The 27,881-nt window shown below is 46.6% G+C and overlaps 1 protein-coding gene across 3 annotated transcripts in view; it reads right to left on the bottom strand.

The window, feature by feature from the left end:
* Positions 1-27,881, bottom strand: part of LOC144767011 (uncharacterized) — a 587,268-nt gene that overhangs the window by 71,319 nt on the left and 488,068 nt on the right. For 2 of the 3 annotated variants that reach the window (XR_013598020.1, XR_013598021.1), the window contains 2 exons: positions 12,213-12,270; positions 9,713-9,925 (listed from right to left, as the gene is read on the bottom strand). The exons of the other annotated variant lie outside the window; for it this stretch is intronic. The gene's annotated coding sequence lies outside the window, so the exon portion shown is untranslated. Of the gene's footprint in view, positions 1-9,712; positions 9,926-12,212; positions 12,271-27,881 lie in introns of those variants that run through there. 3 annotated transcript variants of the gene reach the window in all.

Raw genomic sequence — 27,881 nt, 5'->3', positions numbered from 1 at the left:
CAATGCTCCTGCTACATTAAATATTAACTGTCAATGGGTGTCCTGCACCCACCGGTGCTACACCTGTGCACCACATTTTTATGGGCATCCTCCACTACACATCACCCCTTCCACTTAAATGGACATCCACACAGTGGTGCGATGTGATGCACCCTCACAAAGTTGTTTAATCTGCCAGCATGAGACACAGCTAGGTGTACTGAAAGAGTCTTGGGTACAGCATTCCCTGCCAAGACAGCTGGGCAATTACATGAAGGAGATGCAACATGCATCCCTAATGTGTGTTGTTTGAGTGCCAGTGCAACTTGAGTGCTAATCATCTCAGGGACAACACCCTCCACAGCGTATGGCCAGTGTCCCACCCTGTTGGACAGGATGCAGATATGCGTAGGCCACCATTGCCTATCTGTTTGGTGCTGCACAATGTACTGTTGCAGCATGGTATGCAATGTGTTTATCCCTAGGTATTCACTCCAGACAACAGGTAACATCCACAAAAACAACACCATGTTTGGGTGTTCATCAATGGCTCACAGCACATCCCAGCAACAACACTGCACCACAGCATCCAATGTGGGATTAAAAATGGCAGACCAGCTTTGCCACCCTGAGTTGTGAAATTATCAGTGCCTACAGTGTTTGGTATGCCATTGTGTAGTAAGAGTGTACAATGAGATGACATGCACACTGGTATTGCTCATCAAAGAGCATGTACTCAGTAGTGTAGACCAGATATCTTCCTTTGACTTTGTGTCTGTATGGGCATGGCATTTGGGGTATCTGTGGGAACTGTTGCTCAGTGAGGTGTTGGGGCCTGGGTAGTCCATTCAGCACGATAACCAATGTCAGTTACCTAGTCATCATTGTTGGTTGACTCCTACGATAATTCACAAAATGGGTTTGCCAGAAGAAATAGTATTGAATAATGTCATCCAATTCGTTGGAACTGTGTATTGTTTTTCAGTCATTGCTTGACTACAATGTAATTACCAATGTTTACAAAGCAGTGTGTCTGTCACTCTTAATAGCAGACAACTGCAAATCCTGTCATGTCTGAAAATAATCTGAGAACATCACAAACAGTGTGTCCTTTGCCGGTGATAGGCTGGCACACAACAAACTTCAGATAAATAGGGTGTGTCGTACTTTGAGTTAGTACCTGTACCCATGGGCCGTAATGTACACAAATTGAAAACTACCTAATGAGATGTGTCATTGTACAAAGGCGCCGAACACCCTGTAATCACACACCAATTTACAATTGCAGTGTTGGCCAAAAAGTGCACACGTCATGGCTCTTACTAAACATTTCTAAAATTAAACCTGCCAACACTACTAACAGATTTGCACATTTTTTACAGTGGATGCTGCATCAACTTCACAACAACTGGATGACAACAATGTTTTGGATGATATGGATGACAACCCTCCCACCATTGACACCGACACACTCGAGGCGCAAAGAACCACCATACAGTCACCTACACCCCCTCCAGAGTGTGACAACGTTGTGGTTGATGCTCAAGTCGAAACCCAACCACCACCACCACCTGTACCTTCCTCAACAAACATGAGTAACGAGTGGGAGAACACACAGCGTGAGTTCCAAAGAACTGCTGTAACTGTACAGCGGGAACTCCTCAGTGAGGTACATGTGGCATTGCCAAGTATTGCTGGCATCCTGCGAGCCATACTACAAAGCATCAATCCAGATTTGGCAAACCTCGCCACTGACGAAGCCACCTCCACCCAAACACCGGGAGTAGCTCAATCTCTGGAAAACATTTCCAATATCATGAGTGAGAGGCATCACAAAATGCCACCAGGGATATAGCCCAGCACCTCAAAGATATTGCTAACAGGAAGAGGTCTTGCCGTTGCTGCATGTCTCTCATTCGGTCAGCCATGACAGCCCTTTGGTCATTCTGCATCATTTGCTGGTTTTTGATGACAGCCTTTCATGCAGACTTGCTGACCAACTTCAACTCGACGGAACATGTGTACCCTCAAACATCCTCTGCCACTGCTGGTGGTAGCAGTAGCAGAACATGCCCTGCACCTACTGAACAAAGTGAAGGCTCTGAGGATGCGTTTTCTATAAAAATACAAAGGAAGACTGGTCAGTAAATTACATTTGCACACAGGTGTCATTGGACAACACACTAAAAATTTCACCGAGGAGAACAATATCTGACATCCAAGACCTGTCTTAAAAAATGTGTCACACTACAAAATTGTTGGCATGAAACACTGAACTAATACACATTGTGAAAATAACAATGTATAATTCACAATGACATTCCTGAAATAAAATATCATTGTACTAACACAGTCAAACTTGTGAACGAGTTATTCCTCACCACCTGTGTGTCTATAACAATGTACACTTGTGTCATGTTTGTAACATTCAACAATAGCAATGGGTACAGTGTCTGCTGTGAAATGTAGACACACGTGGAAGAGAGGCTAAGTACTTGGTCAAGGTTGGTCAGTATGAAAATAATCTGCTAATGTGAAAGTATATGGTGACATATGTTGACATAAATGACAGTTTCCTAGAAATCTACAGCAGTGCTTCACAACAACTCCTCTTCGAACACATAAATGCCCACATATTCAATTACATGTTGCATTCCTGTGCTCTACCCTGTGCTTGTGCTTCAACATCTGTCATGCGCCTGTGTAGGCACCATTGCGGCATTCCTCAGGGAAGCCTGAGTCATTGATGGAATAATAGTTGTACATGAATGGTCACCATCCCCAAGAAGTGTCACAACTGGCTGTTCTCCAAACCAAAACATGCTGTACACTGATAAACTTTGCCTACTACACGTTTCAGTGGGTGAGAGGTTGTGCTACAATGTGCCACTCTCTGTAACCCCTAGTGTGCTGTAGCATGCTGATGCATTAGCAGGATGAAGATTTTTTGTAAAGCTTGCTATCTGTCTACTGCCTGGGTTCAGAGGAGTCAACACACACAGTAACTCTCATGGAATGATACATTCACAAATACAACGTTGCAAAGAAAATGCGGGACTGACAAGGGCAGCATTGGATGAGGGATGTATGTTGGCAGTGGTCTCAGTGGATATCTGTGCTGTGTATGACACGTTCTTCAAAAACATTACACTGCCAAAGTTGGACTAGGCAGGCATAGCGGACATTGCACTGGACTGGTCCAACGGTAATGACCCCACACAGAAATGTGGTGTTAAAGACCTTGGGATTTCTATCAAAACTCGCCTCTCCTTTTCCATGCACAACTGAAGAACATGCTAGGAATATGTCTTGGGATACTACATGGCCTCACACAGCTGTTTGGTTTTCCTTGTCAAGCTATCCATCAGTCAGGTTTTATTCCAGGACTCTCTTTTATTCAGACTACCCCCAGCTGCAGCAAGGTGCCATAATACAAAGTAGTCTGTGATTGTGAGCACCCAGAGGGTCTCTTACACAGCTGACACAAGTCCTCTTGGTCTCCCTATAACCTCCTCAAATACCAGTACCAGGTGTCTGCTTTAGTGGCTACCGGTGGCCTGGTGTGCGAAGTGCCAATTTCTATGTCTAAGTTTAAGGTGTACAATTCATCCTCTCCTGCTATCCTGACCAACATGTGTTCACAATACACCACCACATGCCAACTTTGCTTAATAGGTCATCAGCTGACCATTTTCAACCGGATAAGGATGTGCTCAGCTGGTGGCCGTTCCTTCAGCACACTAGCAGCCAAACTATCAAACACATTTTAGACACACAAAAAAAAAAGAAGTATCAATGATACATTTGTAAGGCATTCAAGATCCACCTTTTTTCTCAATTAATGGGCTCATTCTGTGACATGCCTCCTGGTCTGTGTGCAATCAGTGCTGGTACATGCCATTGCTGGTGCTGCTGTGCTCAGTAAGAGTATACACAAAACCTAACATGACAAAGTACACGCTTGATGGCTTGGTGAGTGTTTGTCAAAACGGTGGAGAGAAAAGCATGGCCAGTGTGCACCACAAATCACATACTGGATGCACAATTAGATTGAGGATCTGCACATCCAACAATTATGACCTTATGTTTGATTTGTTAAGGCATATGATTCCTATTGATAACTTCAGCACATCTTATTTGCTGTTGTGTCTGAATATGTCACCTTGACATATCATACACCAGCACTGTGCCTTGTAGGGGGGCGTGGCTTGGAGCGGCGGATGGAAGACGCCTAACTCGTGAGCTCCGCAACTGAGCACGCAATTATCCTGCAACAATGGCACCCCGGACCCCCCTGACCCACTCAGGTGGTAGGCGAAGGGGTTGTGACCACTTAACGCTGCTCTGGTGGAGTGATCTAGCCGGCGGCCCGAGCTCTAGCGACTGAGAGACCGGCCGGGGGAGACAAAGGCAAGCTGGACAAAATGGCGGCCTGATGAGAAAATCGAAACACGGAGCCGCTCGGAGAGCTCGAGTACCAACGCCCTGCTGAAGCACCCAGCGGACGGCGGACCGGGAAATAGTGGGAGCCGCAACACGGATACACTACCGCCAGAGAGGGGGGAATGAAGACCGGACCCCCACCTCAAAACTACCCTGAGCAGAGGCGGAACCGGAGACGTGGGGCCCGGAACGGGAAGCAACAAGGCGAAAGGTGCGGCGCCTGGCGGGCGGTTCTATATGGGCGCTGCCTTGCTATTCAACTTGTGCAAATAGAACACTATAGCGCCCTGAGCCTGTGAACCATCTGAGCCTGGGAGCCTGTGAACCAGTGAGCCCGTAGGCCCGGGCCCCCGAAATTTGGCTGAAGCCCTCGCACAGCCCGAAGAGCAAAGAGCCCGGGAGCTCTGGTGCCAGTGCCGAAGTTGGCGCGAGACGCGGCTCTTGAGAGCGGACTTGTAGGCTTGTGCTGGCCGCATTTTGAGGCTGAAACTAAGCCAGCCCGTACGTGTGGCGGACAGAGCTGAAAGAGACACGTTAGTGATAGATTCCTTACCTTAGAATATCCCCAGGCGTCAGACTGGATCCGGAAATATAGCTTACATGATGAGAGCTCAAGCGGAGGGAGACAAGGCAGGGACACTACTGGCCTGGTTGGCCAACCCCACAGAGCGTAGTTCCCCCATCCTAGCTTTAGAAACGGAGAGGGGAGAAATGGCCCATACCCAAAACGAAATTTTGCAATGTGTCGAGCCCTACTATGAAGCACTCTATAAAAGCAAGCTAGCGTTCGGGAACCCTGCCATCGATATGTTCCTGGACGACTTGCAGTTACCGTGACTACCCAAGTCTTTCACCTGCTCCTGGTCTAAAGACATAGAGCTCGGAGAAATCCGCGGTGCCACTAACCGTATGGGCCGCAACAAAACCCCGGGGCTAGATGGACTGCCCATAGAATTTTATGGGAAATATGTGGACCTATTGGCACCGAGGCTCCAGGAAGTCTATAAAGAGGCGAAAGAGTCAGGGCAGCTACCTTAGTCAATGCGAGAAGCACTGGTGATCCCACTGTTGAAGCTAGGGAGGCAGAGTGAGAATACGGCCTCTTATAGACCACTGTTGATGTTAAGCAACAACTACAAAATACTGAGCAGCATCCTGGCGACCCGATCACTACAATACATGACCACGCTAGTCCACGAAGACCAAGCTGGCTTCATACCGACACTAAACACGACCACAAACATTAGTAGATTGGTGCGCTTACTGGAAGAAGATCACCCAGAGGAGAAAAAGCCAAAGATACTGTCGGTAGATATCGAGAAAGCTTTTGACAGCTTAGAATGGTGGTATTTATATAAAGTTTAGAGACGCTTTGGCTTGGGAGAGGGCTATCTTCAATGGACGAAGGTATTGTACACGTCAGCGGTGGCCAGAGTAAGAGTGGGCTCGCTGGTCTCACCGCAATACCCGGTGGAACGAGGGACGAGGCAAGGGTGCTCGTTATCCCCGTTATTGTTCGCATTGGCAGTAGAACCCCTCGCGGTTGAGATTGGACAGGAAACCACTATGGAGGACTGGGGAGCAGGGAGGAGCAACAATACATATCGCTCTACGCAGACGACCTGCTGCTCTTCCTCAAATACGCTGTCAGGGCGATGGCGGTAGTGGAAAGACTGCTCTCGGACTTTGGGGAAGTATCGGGCCTGAGAGTAAATTGGTCCAAAACATGTCTGTTCCCGGTAAGGAGGGGAGAGACCTGAACAAACATGGTTCGAACCCACCTGCTTGAAGTACAAATCTATTCACAAACCTGCCTGCCATCTTGGCCTGGATTTTACATTACAGGGATTGCCATCACTTGTAGTCACAGATGGAGCAGCAACATACTAGAATGTAATAATTACATGCACTCCAACATGAACCTGTCTTCATTCAATGTGTCCACTTACTCCCATTTACAACATAGTAAATGCTCAACATAAAAGAAGATAGTCCAAAGTACGTAAGTTTAAAGTTTTAAATTTTAAAAAAAATAAAGTTTTACAAAATGGACTTTCCAGACACACATTGTTAAATATATATACTACAAATATTCCTAATACAAATTCTAAAACTATCTAGACTAATTAATCTTAACCTAACTAACTTAACTTACTTATCCTTAACTTACTTGTCCTGCGTGAACATAGTTTAGGTTAGGATAACTAAACATCAGCCCCCACCCCCCTTAACACATAAATGTACAATAGACATACACATACTTATCCTAAACATAAACTACATACTAATCCAATGAAAAAACACACATATATATATATATATTTTTATTTTTGTTAAACAGCTTAACACATATAAGAAAACCCACTCATCCTAAATGTAAAGTTAAAAGCCTATAATAAAAAACAGTATAAACATATCTAAAATGAAGACCTAACTAACTGACTAATCTAACTATGTTGACAAATATATACAATACAAAAGGATCAATAAAATAAAACTTAATTTACAAAATATATGAATGTCCAAACACTGTTCAAACACCCCTCATATGAGGGTAACAATATCATCTAAGGTTTGCTGCACCTTGTCCAATTTCTGGTCCAAAATATTGATTTTGGACTCCAAAATGTCAATCTGCTTTTGCATGCCCTCAACTACACTAGTAGCCACGCTTGCTGCACTGCTTTGAGCAGATGTGGAGGGTTGGGGTCCAGCAGCTCCACCTGCAGTACTTGTGGCACTAGTAACCACTGGTTGTTGTCCAGCTGCTGTACTTTTCTTTGTAGGTGACGCAATGATCCACGTTTTGGCCAACTTCTGCTTCTCATACTGACGTGAGGTCCAGCGAAACCCCTTTGCCACTGCCAAGATATGGCCATATCTGGCTTTTCGGATGCGGACATTTTTTTCATCCTCTGCATTCATGTTAACTGTATGAAAAGAGGGAAACATGTGTAAGGCAAGCAGTACATGACGGACATGAACATGACATAAGTATTACATTCAAACGAGTGAATGCAATGTTTCATTAAAAGATGGTCAACACTTGTGCGATGACACACTTCAAAATTCTCATGACCATATGCAACAAAGCACACAGAAGCAGGGGCCGCTAGGTTGCTCACAAGTGGAATGGCTGCCATTATGTGAGACCCCAGCAGCCGGCCACAAACATACTGTCAAGAATCATAGCTGTGCTTGACTGCTCATGCGGGGTATCCCACGCTGGTTTTTCTTTAAAAACCTATGAAATTAATTTTGAGTGCCAAACATACCCGTGAGGGTATCAGAACGCTTTACAGCCTTGAGGGGGAGGAATACAAGTCGTGAGGATGGGAGGGATCACATTGGGTGAGGCAAGGGTACATCGTAATGGAGGAGCACGCAGTGTTAAGTCCATGGTACATGTGGGATCAAATTAAAGCTGAATACACAGGAGGTGCACGCTGTCAAGGGTCCCATCTACATGTGGGATAAAAATGTAAGCATATAAAAATCAAATCAGGTAGGTATATTTACACACTGTCTCATCTCATTGGGGGATGGCCTGGAGTGCACCAAATGTGTCATTGGTGGAAGTCATGGATAATGTCGAGGAGGAGTGTGGAACAAGTTGATTAGGTGATTAAGAAGGACACCAAAAGCTTCTTAATGGGAAGATACCTCAGCTAATGAATACTTTTCAAAGTGTGCCAGGGACGGAACTAATATGATGGAGGGAGGAAGAGAGTCCCAGAATCTTGGTGCGGCCCCAGAGTAGGCTGGCTTGTATGTATTTTCTTCCACACGCGTGCTGCTTGAAGAAGCAAGTTTTTTGCGTATTGTGAGTTTCTGGCTCCTCCGGATATCATGAGCTCTGTGCAAGACATGTTGGGGAATTTGAGTATAGACCTTTAAAGTAGCCTGCATTAGTCTCAAATTGTATTCTGGCCTGTAGGGGAAGCCAGTTCAGAGCTTTGAGGTGGGCAGAGTTGTGCTCAAATCTTTTTTGAGCACGTTAGTAGTCTGGCAGCGGTTTTGAGGCAGGCTTGCAAAGGTGCCAGAGAGATTTTGGGTAGGTCCAATAAAGTAGAGCATCCATATTTAAGTCTGGAAATGAGTAGGGCCTGGGTTGCCGTTTTAAGGTCGGAGGCATTGAGGAAGGGAATAAGGTTTCTGAGGTAGCTCAGGTGGAATGTAGCCGTTTTGGCCACAGAGTACATATGGCCCTGCCAAATCAGGCTGTTGTGAAGGGATTTTGCAAAGTCCACAATGGTAGGAGGTCAGTTTACTGCCGTTATGGTATTGATCAATTACTGGATGTGTGGATTTGGGTTTAAAGAGAACGCATGTTAAACCAAATTTATTCAGAGGTCTGTTTCAGCTGGTTGGCAGTGAGCAAATGGACTGTCAGTTTCCGTGCAACGTTAAGGGAGATAATGTCTTCTGGGGAAGTGATTTCAATGTACACTTGAGTATCATTGGCGTACTGAAGGTAGGAGATGTTGGCGGCACGAAGCACCTTGGTGAGAGGTTGAAGGTAAAGGTTGAAGAGGGTGGCGTAGAGGGTTGAACCTTGAGGGACTCCGACAGAAACCGGAGAGGGGGCGGATAGATCACCGTTGATCAGGACTCTATGTGAGCTGTTTTGGATGAAGGATCTAAACCATTTAAGGACGGTGCCATTCAATCCCAGATTTAAGGCGTTATATGAGATTTTAGTGGATCACCGTATGAAAGGAGGAGAGATCTAGAAGGATTATGAGACAGGTTTTGCCTAGGTCTAGGGCTTGGAGGGCATCATACACAATGTGGAGGAGGGTTCCATAACAGATTCACTGTGAAGATATGTGATTGCCTGTGGCCGACAAGGCTCAAAATGTATCACTTTGACATGCTGTGATGGATTGAAGACAGATACTCCACATTTATTTAACTAATTCTATAATAACATGTGAGCCCTTTGAGGTCACTAAATGAGAGTTTGGTATTTGTTACATTTCTTAGGTCCTCCTGGACATACAGAGAATAGTAGAAAATCTGGGGTGTCCCGCGTTTACAGGACGACAGGGCCTGTTATCCAATGGGACAATGCTGCATCTATGGGATTTAAGGAAGGTCCGGTATGGATTTGGCAGCCAACCTCCTCTGATATTTAAGGGGCTACTTGCACACAAGGTATCTTAGACTGATAAATAAACCATAGAAACCATGAGGCACTCTTAGAAATATACAAAACAATAAATGAATAAAAAAATTAAAATATATAAAGGGTGACACTCTTATATGCTAATACCAACACACAGTGAAATAGATTCTGGTAGAAAAAATACAAATTTATTTTCATAATACACGTTAAGGCATGTCATAATGTTAAAAACAATAATAAAACAGTAAGCCCAAAAGTTATACACATAAGATTAAACACATAAAAACATTTGAGGTACATAACATCAAGAATCGAAGATTCAGGTCGACGCAGCGTTTCGGTTTCTTTTATAAAACACCTTCTTCAGGACCGATTCTAGAAAGTTATATTAAAAAGACATGCAGTTACCCACTGTTTGTTGGTTTTATACTTTTTACACAGTTAAAAAACATTGAGAAACATTTTTCTTTTTTTTATTATTCTTTAACTAAAAAGACACCCTGAGATTGTTCATTAGAGCATTTTAACTTAACGACATTCTGTTATCATGGTTTACAGCAAGTTTCTTGGGGTCAGAGAGGCTTAGATATTTATGCACTTCTGTGGGCTGCCATCCTAAATGGTATTCACGATTGTTTGTCCAAATCCACACTGAGGACCCTCCCGCCACCTCATTCGCAGAGGACAGTCAAATACGACTGTAATAGGGAATTGACGATCAATAATTAGGACTCGTATATACAATGTCCTAAACTATCCTTTGTGTTAGTATAGTTTGATCTTATGAGGAGGAACGCATTTATTTAAGTGTTCCAATTCGTACTCCTTACCTTAGAATTTCATGATTTTTCTGTTAGGTTCCACTTATTTCAATATCAGTTGGAAGTGCTATTTCCGTATCAAATCAAGGAATTTTTTGCCTCCAGTCTTATACGATCTGTTGGCGTTCAATCAGATTCATTCTAGGGTGGGTTGCCTATTGGGTGCAAATAATGAGTGTCATTCTCTGATGTCATTAGTAATGTATGTCGATTAGTAAAAGGTGGTGGTTCACTCTACCTTATTTTGGATGAAAAGGCCTTCCACACTGTGCGAGGGAGCCACCGTTATTTTCTTAGAGGTAGAATTTCTTTAACAGATAAAATTGTTTTGGTAGGTAAGTAGAGAGTTTTTATAGGGAATGCTATCACTTTGTGAATGTTTATTTATGCACCCTGAAACTCACCAATTTGTATAGTTGCACACCGCTGTAGTAGGCTGCACCTTTCATACAGAGAATAGTACATTCTCCAGAAATATACCTAAATGCGTTGTACGCTTAGATGTAAGCGGGGGAAAAGTGCCAAGTGCATGAGTATTTTATCTTAAATAAATATAAGAGAACACAGCAACAACAGATTTTAAATTCCGGGGAGCTAATTGCGAGGCTGGTAGGTATGGTGAAAGGACAGGCATCGGCAGAGGTGATCAGGCGCACACAATTCTGAAATTATATTTTTAAAATTCATGGACCTGGTGAAAGTCCAGCATTGTGAAAATGAAGATATAATAACCACTTTTACCTCCCCTTACACTACACTCTATACTACACATCGTAGGGGGGTATTATAAGTACACAACTTCATGAACAACACACTGCATCCCCTGGCTCAGCCTAAACACATTGGAGTATGTAACTCAGAGGAGAGACAGGTGATGAACAATGGGAAGAATGTTGTCTCCATACCTTGCTAATTTCTGCTAGTAGTCAATTATGTGTGAGACACTATTAAACTACAAGGCCTTCATAACACGTGCATGAACATGTTATCCAACGGTTATTTGTATATGACAACATCCAAATGTGATATATATATATATATATATATATATATATATATATATATATATAGACACAGCACACGGATTTACACAAGCTAATCTATTAGGCACAATGCATTTCCTATGGCTCAGTTGCATGACGCTGACTCTGTGCTAGGCATGTGTTTGGACAATGCATTACTGATCATGTATTACAAGCAAAGTTGTTTTATAATTTGATGAGCATAAGGCATAAACATAAGGCATAAGGCATAAACAGTCACATAACCATACATGTTCACTATTGAAAAGTGCAATTACGTGGATATATACATGACATTCATGGACACTGAGTATGGCCAGTTTGTATTAGAAGACACGTAGAACAACGAATCACTATCACTGTTAACAAACCTAGCAAGCCATGTGCTTCCCCAGTACAGCTGACTGCGAGCTTACACACACTGCAACCCTGGAACCACAACCTGTAAAATGTTTGGGCACAACACCTTCACTACCCACATGTAGTGAGCACTGTGTGCAGCATGCCTTACTCTACAGATGTCAGCTTTATGATTTTGTCATATCTATTTGGATTCTGCTTCCCCAGTGTAAGTAGCAATGGACATTTACTGTTGCTTTGTTGATAGGGGAAAGGCCTGTCTGACACTTATGTGGCTTTTGGTTAGTCTATGCATGATTCAACAACATTCACAAAGACTTACAATATGGTATGTTGACTTTTAGGGTGTCTGCAAAGTTTAAATGCAACTGGATGTAGTGATCATGCCATAGTTGGCCAGAGTGTAGCTTACCTCCTCACACATTACTTAATTCACAAGGAATTAATCTATATACTCACTGGTTGCATTGGGGTCTTCAAAACTGTATCTCCCCCTGTGTATATGGTGCTGGACCTCCTACAAAACATGGACATATGTACATTTATGCATGACATCCAAAAATGTGTACATTCTAGGTTGAACATTATAGCGTAACACATGCATGTAATTTCAAGTCCATGACAACCCTTTCACATTGACGACATACATTTGTATAGAAAAACACATGGACACTGCAAATGCATGATGAAGTCCAAATGAGTGTTCATTGGTTGCCCATGTTTTTCCACTCGCCCCAGTGCCCAGTGCTCCCCTTCTGCTGCTAGTACCCCTGTGGTCCCGCCCACCCGCCCCCATTCACCATCCCCTGCCTCCCGCCTCCCAGCTGCTCCTCCCTCCCAGCTCCCATTCAAATGGCGGTAGGTGGGCGGCCTCGCCGCTGGTGCGCCGAAGGCGCGCCTAAGGCAAGCCCGTCTGCGCACGTCTGGATGGTGCCCAGCGCCAGAAACCCTGGACCCCGCAAACCCCACAACAGCAGACTCCACTACGACGCCAGCAGCCTCCACGTACTCATGGCTGGCCAAAACCACACCTGCTTCCAGGCCACCCAGAAACGGACCCACAGACCTCGCTCAGGCCGCACATGCAGCTTCACCTGTGACAGAACCACCAAACATCCAAGGACTGAACACAAACACCTCCGCTGCATACTCCTCAACTCCCGCTCTGCTCGCTAACACGCCGTTCAGCTCTGGGATCTACCCAACACCTCCGCCCCAGATGTGGCCTTCAAGACTGACACCTGGTGGAACAACTCCTTGGCGCACAACATTGCTATAGCCATCCCGGAAGTCTACAAGATCACCCGCACGGATTGTGCCAATGGACACAGAGGAGGAATAGCCATTGTCAACAAGTCCACCCTCAAGTTGGCCACCCACGCAGACAACACCCTCCACACTGCCGTACACCTGCACTTCCAGATCCACACCAACAACACCACCACCCTCAGAGGAACACTTATGTACAGACCCCCTGGAACCCAGGCTCAATGCAGTGACTCCATCGCCAACCTTGCCAGCACCCATGCACTTGCCTCCACGGATTACATCCTCCTCTGGGACTTCAACTTCCACCTCGAGAACAATAACGACGCCAACTCTGCCACCCTGATCAACAACCTCGCCAACCTTGGCCTCAAACAACTCCTCACCGCACCTATCCACGCCCCCGGCCACACGCTGGTCCCCGTCTTCTCCACAGGCACCCATGTTGCCTTCAACACCACCACCAAACTCTAGTGGACCAACATCCGCTGCATTAATTTCACCTTCAAGAATCCAACCACGCACCACCACACCCAACAGCTGCCTCTCCGCTGCTGTAGGAAAGTCACTGAAGACTGGCAGATCACCACCCTCAACCAAAACCCACACACCAACCCCACCAACCCAGACGCGGCAGCCCGCAACGTCAGACAGTGGATGGACGACTGCGCCAACACCCTTGCATCACTCAATAAACCCTCCAACAGCCACACCAGCAAGAGTCCCACCTGGTTCTCCAACAAACTCCAGACCTCCAAATGCGCATGCCGGAAACTGGTGAAAAAATGCCTCCACTAACGCACAGTGGACAACCACCCAGCCCACAAGGATGCCATCTGCAGACATCTCCACCTCATCAGATTAGCCAAGAGATCCTCCTTCAAAAACCGCTTGAACAACAACGCACAAAACAGCAAAGAGATCTTCAGCATCGTAAAGGAACTCTCCAACACCCAGCGTCAACGCCAGTGACATCCAGCCCTCACAAGAACTGTGCCACTCAGTAGCTATCTTCTTCCAACGCAAGATTGCTGACATGCACGACAGCTTCAACACCACAACCACCCCGACTACGCCTGACTCAAACTCCCCTACGAACACCACCTGCGCCATCCGCCTGACCAGTATGATCCAGCATGGGGGACCCATTGTTGGCAAGTCTGTCCCTAGGCGGTGAGTTGGATACTTCCTTTACTTCCTTTGCCTTTCATACAGTACTTCTTTCACCAGAAGTTAACAAACTATTTTCCTCATCCTCCGGCGGAGCAGAGCTAGTCAGACTTCGGTCATCTGCCCAGTCACCTTCAACCCATGGACAGCATTCCAGACTACACTGCCATCATGCCTTCAACACCATCTGCACAAAACAAGCATACACCAAACTGCACCCTTTCCCCAAAAAATCTATCATCCTCAAAGTGTTCACCCTTTGATGACTAGCCATGGAGAGCTGGATCATAACCTTTTACCTTCTTGGTCATATGTATGTGCAAACCATTTCATTGGCACGCCACTGTGGCATTTTCTCAAACCCCATGCGCTCCAATTACGCCACTCATGCTTCACTTTAGTGATACACCGGCAGCGTAAACCATGCTGTAATTTGGGACTTTAGTACATGATGCATCTGCCTAGATGTTTCATGGTGTAAATGCCTGCTTCACATTAAACATGTGTTAGGTTTCTACTTTGCAAAATGTTTCTGGAATGCCTCACAAATGTAACGCAGGGAAATGTTGTAGATTTATATTAAACACGTAGGGGCAGATTTACAAGCCCTTTGTATCACTTTTGTGACGCAGCCATGGGCAACTGCAGAAATGTTTCCAGGGGGGGTGGAAATTAGTCACTTCATCACCATCCCCCTTGCACTCTTCTCACCTCTGTCTAGCACCCTTCTCGCCATCCCCCTTGCATCCTTATCCATCACCCCCTTGTACTCTACTCCACCTCGCAACCTTTTGTACCTTGCACCATTCTCCACTGTCTGCCTTGCACCCTTCTGCACTCTGCCTTGCACCCTTCTCCTCTCTGCCTTGCATCCTTCGGCCTTGCACCCTTGTGGCCCATATCCTTGTTCCCTTCCCAAAAAATTGAGGGGGCTGCCACCTTGAACAATGGCACCATTTCAAAAGCATGATGGACACCGGGTGCACTGTGAGGGGTGGGGGCAAGTGCCCCAGCTTGCCGATGCCCATGGACGCAGCGGCGGCACAAAAGATGTGCCATGGTGCAGTGTATACACAACGTGACGCATCTGGGAGATGTGTCACGTAGTTAAGCCTTGCACCAGAAGGAGGTGTTTCTGTGCGGGGGGGTGCTTTGTGGCAAAGTAATGCCTCCTACAGGTGGCTAAGTGAAATGTACCAGATGTCACTCAGTCACTTTTGGGACCATGCTGCGTCAAAAGCCAGCACCTGCTTGAAGCAGGTGTAAGGATTGACGAGGCATTGTACAGATAGGACCCCCCCCCCCCCCGAAATTTCCAGGTGCTGTGTAACGCTTGCAACGCAACTCCTGCAATGCGCAGGCTTAATGGAACACATGAAACACACATCAGTACCACACCGGAGTGACTCCACATACAGAGGGCATTGCGGGCCAGAACCAGTTAAGCAATGGAGGAGCCAGTAGGCACAGGCATAGCTTGAGCAGCAGCTGTCCACTCCATCTAGACACGCCTCGCACAGTGCCTTGTGAACAGTTCTGACCTGCGCTGACCCACACGCAACACAACTGCAGAGCTGCAAGGGACCACCACACTCCCCTACTCCAGGACTGAGTTGGCAGCTAGTGGGGGGGACGTCTTGGTACAGCGCCAGGCACGGACTCGGCGGCAGGCACGAGTCGTACGCACAGGAGTGCCTACAAAGCGACGTTGAACAACGGTGGGTGAGCACAGGATAGCGACAACTGTGCTGGACCAGATGGAATGACACGCAGCGATCAACCGGAGCTGACCAACTGGCAGAGGTGGCCTACCCTGAGTGGATTCCCCTTGGCGACTGAGGCGGCAAAACCGGGACTGGTGGGGAGCCCCCATGTACAGACTGGCACAGCAATCCTGCACATTAATGCCAACGGCGCAGCAGCTGGCGATGGGGAGGTTAAGGGACAAGCCAAAGCAGCAGCAGGCGGCGGGTGACACAGGCCCAACGCAGGAGAGGAGCAGGGAGGACTCAGAGCTCACAATAACGCTGGCAGCCAAGATGGACACTGTTTTAGCGATGGTGGAACATATTGGAACCACCCTGGCGCAAACCAAAACATCCCTTGAAGCGCGGATAGATAAAGTCAGGTCGGATTTCACGCTGCTACATGCAGAACACCGTAAACTGTCGGAGGCGGTCGTCGTTCAACGCCAGTACATCCAAGAACTGCAACCCGTGGTGCGCAGTCATGCCGCAGCGCTCCAAGACCTGGTAGATAGGGTTCAGGCGCTAGAAGACGGCGCCGAGGATGCAGAAGGCCGCTCCCGGCGCAACAACGTCAGGGTGGTTGGACTGCCGGAGGGAGAGGAGGGGAAGAACCCCAAGAAATACACAGAGAGGTGGCTGCAAGAACTCCTGCCACCTGGGACGCTGTCCGCGCATTTTGTAGTGGAGAGGGCGCACAGAGTGCCCGCGCAAACTCAGCGTCCGGGGACACGGCCTTGCCCATTTCTCTTTAAACTCCTCAACTACCGGGACCTGGACGTGGTGCTCTGCAAAACCGAGAAACTGACTGATGTCAAGGTGGGCAACAGCCGAGTGATGTTCTTCCCTGACTTCACAGCGACAGTGCAGAAGCGAAGAAGCACATATATGGCCGTGAAGCGGCAGCTGCGGGAACTGGACCTACCTTACTCCTTGCTGTTCCCCTCGCGCCTCCGAGTAGTCACCAAAGAAGGCACGCGCGTCTTTGAGGCCCCTTCAGAAGTCTGGGACTGGCTAGAGGAGACGGGGCAGTGGTCAGGGACGAGGCCCACGGGTCCGGAGGTCGGTGGCTGGCAAGAGCAACGATCCAGGAGGCGGAGGAGGAAGAAAGGTGCCAGACAGAACACAGACCCGGGCCAGGCTGCCCCAAGTCCGGAGCGGATACGGCAGGAGAGGCAGGAAGCGCTGGAGGCAGTTGCGACATTAGGAGCAGCCAATAACACCGACAGCTTTGAGGTCCGGCAGCTGAGCGATGTGGATGTAAGCGGTGCGTCCTCTCCGTCCACAGTGCTGTTGGTAGACATTAACCTACCAGTGGTGACACCACAGACAGAGGATCTCCTGATGTGACTGTGAGAGAGTCTCTGGTGATTGAACTGCAGACCCCTACCTATCGGACATTGAGAACTATATACTTTGCCAGACTGCGGTGCAACGCGCTGTTCGGGTGGGACACGGACCCGGCAGTACGGGTGCAGCGCGGGGAGGGTGCATCACCTGTGTCCTGGGGGGAGCGCTCCAACTAGCGGATAGGAAAGGCTGGTTCTGGGGTGCAAGCAAAAGAACAAGCAGCGGGCCCGAGCTGGGGAGGGGGATTATTGCGTGTAATGCGTGTTAGTTATGCTTGAGCACCTCTTAGGTAGCTCCCTTATCCAGGGCCTGTGAGTGTCTCATTACATTGCTGGCTACACAAATCACTGCGCAAACAGTGGGCTGAGAGTACGACTCACTGAGGGACAGACACACTTTTCGTATGGACGAGTGCCCCGTTGGGTAATCGCCCCATTTGTTTCGTTGTTAAAAGTTGGTTACAAGAAGCAGAAGTGACATGCAGACAACCCCCCTGAGCACCGGTCCGCGGGCCTCGCTTGGTACCCTTCCCACCCCCCCGACTCCCACGCAGCGACAATGAAACACCATACATAGCAAACACTAACATCATAACTTGGAACATCAGTGGCATGCACACCCCAGTGCGCCGTTACTCTGTGTTCTCTTATCTACAGCGGGATGGGGTAGGGATCGCGCTCCTACAGGAGACGCACATGTCCCAAGCAGAACTTTGAAAGCTCTGTATGCGCTGGAGAGGCCAGATATACGGCACAGAATACTCACCCAAATTAGCGTTCCACGCACATGCGCTAAGAGCTGGCATTTGGTTCGTATGTGAGAAAGTACAGGTGGACCAGGAGGGAAGGTACTCCCTGGCAAAGGGAAAGCTCAATGGGCAGGTGGTGCTATTGGGTTCATTATACGCCCCTAACACGGGTCAATAATTATTCCTGGATAACCTGAATCGAGTCCTCCACCCATACGCGGGACTTCCATGGTTACTAGGCGGAGATTTTAACATGGTGCTTGACACGCACCTACACCGATCCTTCCCACCGCTACGCTCTGCACCGGTGGCGTCAAATGCGCAGGTGCTGCAGGACTGCCTTACCCATTGGGGAATATATCACCTCTGGCGGGTACAACATCCCACCAATAAGATATACTCATACTATTCATCAGTTCATGACCTGCATGTCCGCCTGGACCGCATAGTGGGCTCCCAGTCAATGCTCCCGCTCTTGGCTGCGACGGAATATCTAGGTAGAACGCACTCCGACCATCATCCCCTGTTATTCCGGATTAGCTGGGACGCGGACCGGCCACCTGTACCTCTGTGGAGGTTGCAACCGGCCGCTCTTGAGGATGCTGAGTTTCGCTCCTCACTGGGCACTGCCATTCTGGCATATTTTGAGAACAACGCGGAGACTGTGGAAAAGTAAATTTTGCCATGTTATATGTGCCTACGTGTTCCCCATCCTATGTTATATGTGCATGATCGATATGCATGTATCCCCCTATGATCGATTAAAGACGCAATTATAGTTGTGTCCATCCCTAGTACGTAAGTTTCCAGTTCTCGTGAAAGCAATGAGTATTAGGCCTATGTTGCCACATTTTACAGTGTGCACGTTAATTCTTCGCATTGTCCCCGTTTCTAGGCCTCAAAAGGGCCCGGACACCAGATTCAAGCTCCAGTTTCCTGAACCCACTCCGAGGAGCGATACAGCCCCCACCTGCATCCCTGACCCTTCACTTACTTCCTGCCTCACAGTGCCCGGCCCGGCCTGGCTCTGCCTGCCAGTCTGCCAAGAGTATGTTATGTTTCTAGTTATCAGTCCAGCCCTCCTTCTCTGCATTCCTAAGCTACTGAATCGCATCAATAGTTTCAGCCATGGTCTAGCCTTTCTGTCTCCATGTAAGAGAAATACTGTATTAATATTCATAGAATATTCCTAACACACGCAATACATGTAGAATTATGCATGCACCAGTCTTAGTGTCAAGTAGCCTTTGCCCTGATAACTTTTGGATTCTATCAACATGTACTCCAAACACCAGATACCAGATATGATATAGGTACATGTCGTTCTGACACCGCAGACTTTTAGTCTCTTCTTCTAGCGCAGAAGTCATAGCCCCAGTTCTCCCTGGTAACACGTCATTGCCCGTTTGCGCGCACCACTAGGTTAAAGGTCCCAGCTGCTCAGGTAGCCCCCTCCCTGTTTCCGCCCCATTTATGACACTTTTGTGACGTTTACATCACATGTCTATGTATACGCCCTGTACACGCCTTCTTGTTACATCATTTTGTCCTTATCTTTCGCGACTGCTACGAGTTACGCCTACTGCTACGCCTACTGTATTGAATGTAATGTAATTGTTTTAGTATATATATACTGTGTACTGTTACTGAAAGTTACCCTTTTATCCCCATGCCATTTTCCCTTCTCTGGCAGCTGCCATCCATTCTATTTCCGTGCAGGCTATCCCGTTCCTGTCCCTTCCCTTATGCCTGATTAAAGCCTGTAAGACTCAAGATACCTCGAATCCTGTCTCTTATTTATTGTGCTATCTGTTTTATTCACTGTATTCAAAAATAGTACCGGTAATTAATTATTTATTTACCACATAATGGCGCCCGAATAGGGACTTGCCCTTTCCCCACGCGCCGGCGAAGCCACGCAGGCCCCCTGACCCTCTGCAGCCGTGACGGAACCATACCGTGCACGTGCAGATATTTCTGCTTCAAGTATCCCTCAGGCCCACGGAGGAGACGGAGGTTGCGGTCCAGCATCCAGACGAGGCGGTGAGGAACGCGGCGAGTCCCGACCAGAGCCCAAGCCGAGAGTACAAGGTCCGAGGTATCCGGGCCCACCTGTAACTGAAGTCCGAAGTTCGTAGTCCGACGTCGTAGCAGTCCAGTCCAGTCCGAGGCCTTCCGTTCTTGCTGCCCGGTGAGTACCGTTGCTGGGGTAGTATCTAGACAGGGTCAATTAATTTGTCTCTGGTCCAGTGGGTTTGGGTACACAGATCCAGTCCGAAGTGTTCACCTAGGTGGATACGGGTCCTGACGTGTCTCTTTATGGGACCGGTATGTTTCGTACTGTTTTAGCAGTGCATCTAGTAATTCTAGTAAGTTCCGTTCTCGAGAAATTCATGTTCCGTTTTCAGTATACCAGGTAATATTTCTGTCCGAACTGTTATTCTAAATGTTATTTAATGTGTTTTCAATGTCGTGGTATGAGTGATTTGTTTTTCCAGTCATTACTGTGTTTATCGTGTATTGTATTGTGTTCGGATTCAAGTCTAAGCATGCCTCTGTTCTCTAAGTTACGTCAGTTAAAAACCCGAAAAGGGTTACTCGAGGAAGCAGTTCCTGTCCCGCCTAGGGACAGTCCAGGACATTTTATGTATCACAAGCATGGCTTAGATGCCATAATATATCTAGACTTATGGGCAGACTATACCAAGGAATTAGAACAGCAATATAGATGGCCCGTATCAGGTACATGGGATGCCGAGTGCATCATGCGAGTAGAAGAGGCATTATGGAAAAAGAAAGCCAGACAGTCCCAGAAAGATGCCATCGAGTTATGGCGCAAAGAATCTCATAAAAGAACTGAAAAAGAAATCAGAAAAACAGAATTAAGTAGAGAATCCTCAGAAAGAGCCCAAGAAAGGGAATTAATCGAAGTAGGTGAACGAGTTAAAGCAGAACAGTCAGACAGACAGAGAAATGCCCTTATTAAGGGTATGTATCCTCTTCTTGCCGAGGGCTTGCCAAAAGCAACCCTGGAAGCACCATGTAATTTTCCGCCACCATTGGTCCCGATTAAGCTACGTCACAAACCGACCGCAGCTGATATTTTTCTCTCGTCCTATTTGGACGATACAGTCCCAGAATATGCAAATCCTGTTCCGCCTGCTCCTGTAAATAATGTAATTCCTGTTCCTCCAGCCACGGGGGCCGTGGGTACAGTTCACGTTACAGCACCCGTTACAGCATCTGTTACGGCACCCCCGGCCCAGCCAACAGTACATGTACCCGCTACATCAGTCACTCTACCAGCACGTACAGTACCCACCGACGATTCCAGTTTAGGAGCCGCGGGGGGAGATTCTCCTGGTACCCCGCCTCAACACAGACGTATGACGCTACATGAACTAGCGTTACAGCGTACGCCAAAAGTTCATACATTCACAGATATCAAGCGAGCCCTTACCGAATGTCGTTATGATCCAGTTCCAGGCGATGGTACTATGGTCATATATTCATTACGTTTAAGACGGGTGACCGACTATTTGGACACCCTGCCCGATATGAGAGAACATCTAGACAGAATATATCGTTTTATCCGTACAGGAGTGGATCCAGAAAGTGTTCGCGACGCCATGGCTCAAAGAAAAGTCGAGACTCAGCTCATGCTTTTAAAGTTTTTAATTAACTGTTTAATAAGAGAACAAGATTATCCGGAAAAAGATCAAGAGGAAATGAAAGTCCTGACCAGGTGGAGTGACCATATAGCCGAGGGAAGACACAAGACACAGAACTGTATAGAGAGTATGTACAAGAAAATTCGTAGGGAAATAATAAAGTTACACGAGAAACGAGAAGCAACACAAGCAACCGAGAAAGAAGACAACTCTTCTAATGAAGAGGTAGACGACGAGAATCCCTCCAGAATAGCGTATGTAGGTAGAACTAGACTTTCCGACCGACATTCACGTCCAGATCACAAGAAAGTTTTCCCTCCTCCAGCACCAGAACAGGGTTCTCTTGAGCAAGTATTCCAAGCTACCGATCACATTCTGAAATCACGAATAGGTTATAGTGAGCTCAGTACAATGCATGAACAAGAACTAGCCCGATCAGCAGTCCGGTGGACTACTGATTCTACCACTTTTCCAGACGAAATAGTGGCACAAATGTTTCTGAAACTGCCCCCAGCCGAGCAGCGACTGGTGGGTATGTATATGATCCAGCACCTCATTACACTGTATGAGGAACAACATTCTGATCCAGGTCCGTTACATGATGTAGTGAACGAGTTACTCCAGTATAGATGGAGAGGTCTAGGTACCGATTTAATTAGTGTCATTCTAGAACAGCGCCACAAATATCGAACGTTTCTGAATCCACATTTTGTTCACGTCTCACCCCCAGAAAGTAAATCATTTTACATAGATAGACAGAATCCGTTACGAGAAGTACACCCAGTTAGGACAACGGGTGGTGATCTAGAACGAGTATTTGTTTACACCCCCATCACTAAGATGGAACTCTTAGAGATGAAGAAGTTAATTCCCTGTCACGACAAAGATCCAGCAGGGTTCCATCGTGAATTAAAAGACATGCTCCGTATGGGAGAATACACGTATCCTGATATCATTAAAATGTTAAAGGTCCTGTTGCCCGCAGGCATATATGAAAAACTCAAGGAAAAAGAATGGGAGGTGGGAGAGAAAAAGATAGATTGGACAGCTCTAGAAGCTGAAGATAATACACGAGTACCAGGTACCGGTCTTGGGGGGAAAGCTAAAGAATTGCCCGAGTTATTGATACAAGTTTTGCCAAGATTACTAGCCACGAAAAAGGAAGATTGGGATGCCATTTCAGCTTGTAAACAGAAACAAGACGAAGACACTAGTGATTTCTATTCTAGATTTGAAAAATGTTTTATTATTAATAGTGGTCTGAAAACAAGTAGTGAATCGTACCCTCATCTTTTTGTTACCAAACTAGTCGAGAATTCAAGTCCACAAGTTAAAAATCGAGTATTGAAAGTCGAAAGTACCTGGCAAGCTAATACTCCGTCACAGATGTTACAAATGCTCCAGTATCACCAGAACAGAATCAGGGAAGAGCAGGAACACGAAAGGAGACGTATGAAAGACACGAAAATGAAAGTATTAGTTGCCCAATCTGTTCCACAAGACAGTCAGAAGAGGGGTCCGAATCAAGCCAGTCATCCTACAGCTCCCATTAAAGGGACCTGCAATTACTGTAAACAGCCAGGTCATTTCATAAACGAGTGTGCAGTTCTGAAACACAACATAGCTACTGGTAAAACTAAAGAGAGACCACGTCCGCCTAGACAAGAAAAAGTCCCACAGACTTCTCAGCCACCACAGAATGCACAACAGACAGTTACAGCACCGCAGCCTATCGCTGCAACACAGCACGTTACACAGCAGATGTACCAGTACGCACAGTCAGAGTATCCAGATTATCAGCCGTATTCATGAAACAGCCTAGAGAGGGAGGTAGGCTTGCCTCTCATCGAGATACCTGTAGATCAAGAGGGTCCCTATGTACACAGTCAAGTATTAGGGAAAGACAGAAAGTTTCTGATTGATACAGGGGCAAGTAGGACTACCATCAGTCATGACGAGGTTCCAGGGGCTCCGCTCTCAGGCTCTAGAAATGTTTCCCTTGTATTTTTAGGAAAGCCTATTGTTAATGAAATATCGAAACCAGTTACTCTAGAAGTCGGTCCATTGTCCCGAACTACTGATTTGTTACTCACGAAATCTTGTCCAGAAAATTTGTTAGGCATTAAGACATTCAAAGAATTAGGAGCAGTAATTTGTTGTTCCCCAGAGGGGGTCCGCCTGTTCTTGAGAGACTTCAAAGGTCATTATGTATTACGAGATTTTGATCCAAGATTATTGAATGTACCACAGCATTTATGGGCGCAAGGTCCAACTGATGTTGGTTGTATGCATATCACACCCCATCGTGTGACTCTGAAGCAAGGTGTAGTATTACCACGAATCAGACAGTACAAATTGCCACCTGAGGCTGTAGCAGCCTTATCCAAAATTATTGACGAGCTTATTGCTCAAGGAGTGGTTGTAGAAACTGACTCCAACGTATGTAATTCTCCTATCATTCCAGTCCTGAAACGTACTGATCCAAATGCACCTCCAGTATATCGATTAGTGATTGACCTTCGAGAACTTAATAAATGTATCATACCCCAGTATCCAGTAGTCCCAGATATTTCTTCTCTATTGACAGCCATTGATTCTGAAGCTACGTTCTTCACAGTTATCGATCTCAAGAACGCATTCTTCAGTGTCCCCATTCATCCAGACAGCCAGTTCCTTTTCGGTTTCTGTTTAAATGGAAGAAGCTATAAATTCACACGAGCTCCTCAAGGTTTTACAGAAAGCCCTAGTATTTACAGTCAAGCACTTAAGAGACAACTAGACAATATTCATATGCCAACTGACACGGCCCTGCTCCAGTATGTCGATGATCTACTGATCACAGCCCGTTCTGAACGTGATTGCGAGCGAGCGTCACTTACAGTTCTGTATTTTCTGGCCGAGATGGGGCACAAGGTGTCCCCTTCCAAATTGCAATTCTGTGTCCAGCAAGTGGTCTACTTAGGACACTTACTGTCCAAGTGGGGTAGGCAGTTGACACCAGACCGTATCCAGTTAATAGCACGTCTTCCACAGCCCAAGACACAGAAGGAGGTACGAGCTTTTATCGGCCTCACTTCTTACTGCAGACAATGGATTCCTCAGTATGCATTTCTAGCCAAGCCACTGATACAGTTAACGACACAGGAGGCAGCCGTATCGACTGTCCTCCCTTGGACCCAGGAACATACACTTGTTTTTAATGAGTTAAAGAAAGCCTTATGTCAAGCACCTGTTCTAGCAACACCGAACTACAGTAAGCCTTTTACACTTTTTGTCACAGAACGTGATGGTACTGCATTATCTGTTCTTACACAAGATCAAGCAGGACAATACAAGCCCTGTGCTTATTTTTCGAGCACATTAGATCCGGTGGCCCAGGCTCTGCCTGCGTGCCTCAAGTCAGTTGCAGCCACAGCTCTAGCTATCAGACAAAGTGATTCCATAGTGTTAGGACATTCCCTGACAGTACAAGTTCCACACTCCGTGGAAGTTCTTTTAAACCGAACCCAGACTCAGCACTTGACAATTGCACGTTTAACAGGTTATGAACTGACACTGTTTCAGCCACACATAGAAATCAGACGCTGCAACATCCTAAATCCAGCTACACTGTTACCGTCAGTTACTTCAAATCCTGCCACACATGACTGTGTGGAAGTTGTTAACACTATGACAAAGCCAAGACAAGACTTGACAGACATTGCATTACCTGATCCCGACCTGACACTGTATGTGGATGGTTCATGTATAAGAACAAGTACAGGAGAACTAGTAGCCGCGTATGCAGTGACTACTGACACCGAAGTTATAGAAACACATCGTATTGACACCCTGTCTGCTCAAGCAGCAGAGCTAGTCGCTCTGACCCAAGCCTGCATAGGCGCCAAGAACCTGAAAGTAAACATATACACAGATTCACGTTATGCATTCGGAGTCGTACACGACTTTGGAGTGCTCTGGCAAGAACGAGGTTTTATGACTTCTCGTGGAACCAAGATCCAGCATGGTCTCCTCATTCAAGCTCTGTTAGATGCAATACATTTGCCGACAGCTATCGCTATCATGAAGTGCAAGGCACATACGAAAGTCACTGACATCATTTCCCAAGGTAACGATCTAGCAGATCGAACAGCCAAGCTCACAGCTCAGACTCCAGACATTCCAGTTAACACGACACAGACACTCACTCCAGATCCGACTACTTGTATGACAGTCAAGGACCCTACACAAGATGTCATAGACATACAGTCACATGCTACTTCCGAAGAAATCAAGAAATGGTCCGAACAAGGAGGGGTCCAGACAGATCAAGGATGGTTGACGAAGGGAAAAGCCACATGGTTTCTCCCCGACTCTATGGTTCAAGTCATTATTAATACCGCACATAGTCCAGCACATCTAGGAGAAAAAGCTATGTTTGCTTGTTGAACCAAAGGTTCTGAATACTGTCTTTTACGAGCAGCAGCCAAGCAGAAAGTACGTACCTGTATGATATGTTGTCAGTTCAATCCAGGTAAAAGTGTCCCGGTGGAACAAGGTGGATTCCAACCTCCTGACCACCCTTTTGAAGTCCTCCAGATGGATTATATTCAGATGGAGCGATGTCGAGGTTTCAAGTATGTCCTAGTAGTCGTATGCGCTTTGTCCAGGTGGACAGAAGCATATCCAGTTCCAGATTACACAGCAGCGACCACTGCCAGGCAGTTGGTTCGTGAGTTCTTTCCCCGCTATGGATTACCTAGAGTCGTGTATTCAGATAACGGCCAGCCATTTTCATCCGAGCTCATGAAACAAGTATCCCTTCTGTTAGGGTACCAGTGGAAGTTCCATTGTGTACGCCATCCTGAAGCAGCCGGTCTCGTAGAGAGACATAACCAGACTTTGAAAATCCGCATTGCTAAAGTATGTACAGAGAAAGGTGTAGATTGGTTAATAGCTCTGCCCGTTGCTCTTTTCTACATGAGAATGGTTGCACATTCCAGATCAGGTCTGTCCCCGTATGAGGTCGTATTCGGCCGCCCTCCAAACATGTGGGGTACACCTATGCCCCGAAAGATTACAGACGTTTCCAGTAATATGCTGACAGATTACCTAGCTTCCTTGATGTCTGCCCTACACTCTTGTCGTTCACAGGTTGCCGCTGCATTTCCAGACAACACTGAGGTGAAACCGCATGAAGTCGTTCCGGGAGAATTTGTCCTGGTGCGAAATTTTGATCGTTCAAGTCCATTGGAGCCCCGTTGGAAGGAGCCCCAGCTGGTGTTATTGACAACAAGGACGGCCGTCAAGCTTGAGGGCCGCAAAGGCTGGGTGCATACCAGTCATATCAAGAAATTCCATGGATTGCGACAAAAGACATTTATCAAAGACTGCCCTATTCTTAAGGACTGCCCAAACACAGACTCTGAATTCAAACTTCCCCTGTTAGAGAAAACTCCGCAGCAGGAGTATAAAGCCAAGTTGAGGTCTAGTAAAATAAGTCAGCCAGTTTAATTGTCTAAGTCCCTCTCGGGTGAAACGGTTAGACAGGTTCCTGACATGTATGAGATAGTCCCACACAGTGAGAGAGTTAGTCAAAACTCTAAAAGATGTATTATCGTTCTATTCTTTTTGTTATTTTTGAGTCTTATGGTTACATGCATAAGTTATGCTTTACATTTATGTTTTCCAATTTCACATGTACACATGTTTTCTAATGTTACAGTAGAACACACATTTAGTGATCTGCCTCCTCACGAGCTATCCTATCGTCTTGCTATGCGTAACAACACATTCATCCGAATGTTGCACTATTCACACCAGACTAGCAATGCCACTAATTGTTGGGTGTGTGGTCGACTCCCCCCTTTCCAGACACCGAAGGGAGTTCTGCCACTCTTTCCCTATCCGTTTTCACATAATGGTTCGTGTGGAGCATGGTCCACGTTAACTTCATCCTCAACTGATATGTCCCTTCTGAATCAAACATGTTTCCCAGACAAGCAAGGTCTTTCCCATAGAACAGGGTTAGATCTAGAAAATGAAGTATATGATTTAGGTAATTATTCCTCGAATTTCATGGTCCTGAATGTTCAGTCCGATACTACTCCAGATTTGCCTGCTATTTCAGTACTACCAGTCAAAGGCGAATTATGTGTCAGAAAGAATGGTTCCGCACATGTAGGACATAGTGATTGTA

Source organism: Lissotriton helveticus, chromosome 7 (genome assembly GCF_964261635.1).
Source record: "Lissotriton helveticus chromosome 7, aLisHel1.1, whole genome shotgun sequence".
In the NCBI taxonomy this organism is placed as follows: domain Eukaryota; kingdom Metazoa; phylum Chordata; class Amphibia; order Caudata; family Salamandridae; genus Lissotriton; species Lissotriton helveticus.
Note: the sequence above shows the minus strand (reverse complement) of the source record. Positions and strands in the feature narration are given on the sequence as shown.